Below are 4,887 nucleotides of genomic sequence, written 5' to 3'. Positions count from 1 at the left end.
CCCTTCAACTGCATGTAGTAGGGAAAATGGCCACTTATTTACAGACACAGACTCAATCCTTCTAGCACCATAGCCCAGAGGTAAAATGGCAAAATCTCCTCCAGTCCTAAATGAAAAAAAAAAATCCCAGGGAAGGGCTCTGATTGGCCTGACTGGGGACACATGCCACCCCTGCATTGATTGTGATATCCAAAGGAATGAAATGCTTTGACTGGCTAGGTTGGGGTCACATGTCCAGATCGTTTGGCCTGGGGAAGGGGGAGGTGCTAAAAATTTTAGGGTGAACCATATGAAATTGCCAGTTTTGTAGGTTAGAAATGGCAGAACATTGGCAATTTCATATGGTTGAACCTAAATAGTCACTGGAAAAGTAGGATGGGAAAACTTATTGGGCATATAAAAGCAATAGAAACCCCAGTGCTCCACTCAGAAGGATTTTTGGTGGAGGAAGTGATATTACTGAGACATAGGGAATGAATGGAAATTAGATGAAGATGTGGTAGTGGTGGGAGAGTAGTGGGGACATGTCCCAAGCAGAGGGCACAGCTTATGCAAAGGCTGTCATGAGGGAGGCAAGAGAAGACTGGTCACTTTACTCTGGAGATGGAGTGCTCTGGGCACACCTGAGTCTTATGTCCAACCAATGAAGGAATGGGAAAGGGGGGTCATGCCCCAAAGGAAAACTGAGAAGTTTTACCAGGTGAAATGGACGCTGGGCAGGCAAACCAAAATATATCCAGTTCAAAATTTCTTTGTTAGGCCTTGGCATCTCCAAGCAGAGGTTTGCAACCTTGTTTCAATTACAGCACTCATACTGAAAAGGGGTATATGCCTGAACTCAGACATGTCCTACATGATTCAAATTTTTATTATCAAATAATTGGTCTCTTTCTCTGGGTTCTTTGCTGGGCATACAGAGATGGATTTTTGAGGATACATTTGGCTGAAGAAACAAAACCCAATTAACATGACTCAAGATATTTGGTTATCTCATTTAATATGTCTGGAGTTGGGAGTTTGGAGCTGTTAATGCAACAGCTTATTGATATCACCAATGACCCATTCTCCTACTATTTTGTTCCACCTTCCTTAGAAGAATAGTTTCATATTCTAGGCTTGCTGCCTCATTGGCCACCACAGCTCCAGGTCTCTCATCCTTATACCAATGAACTAAGCGGGAAGGAAGGGAACAAATGGAAGAGTTTTCTTTGTGTTAGGGAAGAAAAAAATCCGAAAATAATAAAAATGACAGCAATAAACGCATATATGGGGCTTAACCTGTGCCAAGAATTGTTTTCAATTCTTTACATAAATTAACTCACTTAAGAAGCCCTTTAGTCTCACGGCCACTCCAAACTGCAGAGGCAAGTGATCCACACTGGGCCTTGTCCAATTTCGTGACCCACAGAATCTGTGAGCGTAATAAGATAGTTGTTGTTTTACTCCACTAAGTTTGGGGTGTTTGTTATGACTTGGAGGATACTGTTTGTGTGAAAGCTGGAGCCATGGCTGCCATCTTGAGACCGTGAGGTAGCCAGAGTAAGAATCAGTCAACAGAAATGGAAAGAACCTGGTTCCCCAATGACATTGTTGAATGAATGAATGAATGAGTTTTGGAACTGCCCTGCCAATGCACTTTTTTTAAAAAAAAATTAATTAATTAATTAATTTATGGCTGTGTTGGGTCTTCGTTTCTGTGCGAGGGCTTTCTCTAGTTGCGGCCAGTGGGGGCCACTCTTCATCGCGGTGCGCGGGCCTCTCATTATCGCGGCCTCTCTTGTTGCGGAGCACAGGCTCCAGACGCGCAGGCTCAGTAATTGTGGCTCACGGGCCCAGTTGCTCCGCGGCATGTGGGATCTTCCCAGACCAGGGCTCGAACCCGTGTCCCCTGCATTGGCAGGCAGACTCTCAACCACTGCGCCACCAGGGAAGCCCCCCAATGCACTTTTTACTGTGACATAATAAATTCATTTGTGTTCTATCCATTTGAGTTGGGTTTCTGACACATTATAGGATAAAGCATCCTGACTGATATAGACTTCCATCTGTCCTAGGTACATATGGAAAAGAGAGATATACAGTTCACACAGACAGGGAGAGATATATAAACATGTGCATAAGTACACACACACTTACACACACGTGGGCATGAACATGCTGTTATACATCTTCAGTTGGACTCAGGTTCGGGCAGATACTCACTTGGATGCATATACATACACATTCACAGAAGTCAGGCACACGCAAATATATGCAACCTGTCATCAATTTTGCCTGCACTACACAGACATCCACACTCAGTCACAGACCCACAGTCTCACACACACACACTCAAAGATTCACTTATCACAGAAGATTCCAATTCCTTACTGTTTATTTCTGCATATTATATAAAAGTAGAAAAAGAAACATTTCTTTCAGATCTGAGTCAGGGCTGCACGGGTGAGAAGAAATAACTTAAGGCAGGGCTGGGGTTAGTGCATAAATAAGGTCTGGGCTCCCAGATGGGCTGGGGTAGGTCCCAGTTCTCAGATGCACAGGTCTCCTCTGGCAGCACAATTCAGGTCCCAAGTGAGGAGGTGGAAGAGGATGAATGTGACAGAGGCCCTGAGGCCATCTTGAAACTCCTGTGGGGGAGATGAGAAGGTGGTTTCCCATTGCCCAGGCGTCAGCCTCCTCCTTACCCAGGGCCCAGGCATCCACCCTCTTCCTTGGTCACTCACCTTCTCTGGGGCCTCCTGGAGCCGATGCAGCCAGTACTGGAAGCGGCTCCTGGGGCCTGGAGCCTGCTGTGGGCTGAGCCTGGACCTGAGAACAGAGGAAGGTGGTGTGTGAGACAGGGCTTGGGACAGAGGGGTGAGGTCCCATCCGCCCAAAACCCACAGATATGGCCCCGGTGCCCCGAGCACTCACACAGGCCTGGAACTTGGAGTGGATGTGGTGCAGTGTGTGAAGTGGCTGGTCCAGGGTGTGGTCCAAGGATGAATTAGCCACCGTCCCCAGGACCCTTCAGTGTCAGGGCCAGCTCCGCCTCCAAGGCTGTGGGGTGCTCCTACACCTGAGGAGAGGTGAGAGAGAACAGGTGAGGTGGAAAGGTGAGGAAGGATAGGCAAGAAGGCCCAGTTAAGTGGGGACAGGTAGGGAGAACAGGGGAGGAGGGCAGGTGATATGAGACATATGAGGGGGACAGGTGATGGGACAGGTAAGAGGGAGACAGGAGAGGGGAACACATGAGGAAGGAGGCAGATGTAGGGGATGCAGGTGAGGCAGAATGATAAGGGAAGAGAAAAGTGAGGCAACAGGTAAAAAAGTGAAATGGGGACAAATGAAAAGTGATTCATGGGGGAGGTCACAGAGGTCTGAAGAGACGGGGATGGGAACGGATGAGAAGAGAACAGTTTGGGGAGGTAGGTGAGCGCGGGACAGTTGGCTGCATAGGTGAGAAGCATGGAGGAAGGAGGAGCGTTTGCTGGGAAAAGATCAGCGGAGGAAGATGACAAGGGACAGAGGTGAGAGCGGCGAGGAGGGCAGGTGAGAGGGGAAGAGGGAATCAGTGTTGAGAGTAGATGGTGACAAGGTGGGCAGGGCAAGGGGCACAGGCTGGGGACAGAGCCGGGAGAGAAAAGAAGAGAGAAGTGAGAAGGAACAAGGTAAGAGTGCAGGTGAGAGGGACAGGTGGGGGAGACAGGGAAGTGAGGACAGGCAGAGAGATGACAAAAAGGAACCCAGGGGAGGGACAGGGTCCAGTGAGCAGTTGGGGAGGCACAGGGGCCCAGGACAGATGAGGAGAGACCAGAGGGAGGGAAGCACAGGTGAGATAAAGGACATGAGGGGCCGCCTGCAAAGCCAGAAGAGCGGGGCCAGGTGAGGGCAGGCGGGCCTGACTCTCCCAACTCACCTGCAGCTGCTTCAGGTCCCGGGTCCTGGGGAAGAGGCGGGAGCTGCAGTTCCAGACCTTCTGCAAGAGCGACACTTCTCAGAGAGCAAGGGCAAGTTCAACCCACAACGGGAGGGACAGAGGCTAGCAGCAAGGATGAAGGTCTAGCAGGAGGGCTTGAGTTTAATCTACAGCAGAGAGAATAGATGTTAGTCATAGCCAAAAAACTAGAGGCTAGCCCGTGTAGCAGGAGGATAGAGGTTAGGCCAACAGTAGCAGGGCAGCAGGTTGGCTACGGTAGAAGGGGTAGAGGTTAGCCCACAACAGGGACTTACGAAGGCATCTTTGGCTTTTTTTTTTTTTTTTTTTTTTTTTGGCTGTGCCCTGCGGCTTGTGGGATCTTGGTTCCCTGACCAGGGATCGAACCCGGACCCAGCAGTGAGAGCATGGAGCCCTAACCACTGGACTGCCAGGGAATTCCCATCCTTGGCTTTCTTGAAGGCCACCAGCTCGCTTGGCAGCAGAGATTTGAACATGCCAATGTCGCAGCCCTTCCTGGTTGTGGTGGGGACAGGACATGCTCTAGCCAAGCCCAGCCCCATGGTTGTCACCAGAACTAGCATCAAGTCTGCAGCCATGGCCAAATCGCAAACTGCTTCCCCAGCTGTGCTTTTTAGCCAGGCTAAATGCGCAACCCTGGCTGAGGGCTTTGACTTTAAAAGGCATGAGTGGATGGGGCCAGCTGCTAAGCCAGGTGAGTTGACAGGTATTGGGGCGAGGTGAGCTCAGAGCTACGCCCAGAAGGAAAGAGAAACTGAAATCCCAGGAGGGAGCCTGAGAAGTTCCTGAACCTGGTTTAGGAAACCCTGGGATGTTGGGGAGCCCCTGACTGCGGCTGAGGCGGGAAGAGAAATGGGAAGCTGTCACAGCAGGGCAGGGGCTGGGGCGGGGTGTGTGTGGGCGGGGCTGCTGAAGCAGCAGAGAGGGAGCTTCCTCCACTGGTTTAAGCG

General features: G+C 50.2%; 1 pseudogene; it reads right to left on the bottom strand.

Moving 5' to 3' along the window:
- Positions 1-2,528: 2,528 nt before the first annotated feature.
- On the bottom strand, positions 2,529-4,515 carry LOC133077689 (interferon lambda-1-like; annotated as a pseudogene).
- Positions 4,516-4,887: the final 372 nt, after the last annotated feature.

Source organism: Eubalaena glacialis, chromosome 18, assembly GCF_028564815.1.
Source record: "Eubalaena glacialis isolate mEubGla1 chromosome 18, mEubGla1.1.hap2.+ XY, whole genome shotgun sequence".
NCBI classification, from domain to species: Eukaryota; Metazoa; Chordata; class Mammalia; order Artiodactyla; family Balaenidae; genus Eubalaena; species Eubalaena glacialis.
The sequence above is the reverse complement of the archived record's forward strand: the minus strand, read 5'-3'. Positions and strand labels throughout refer to the sequence as shown.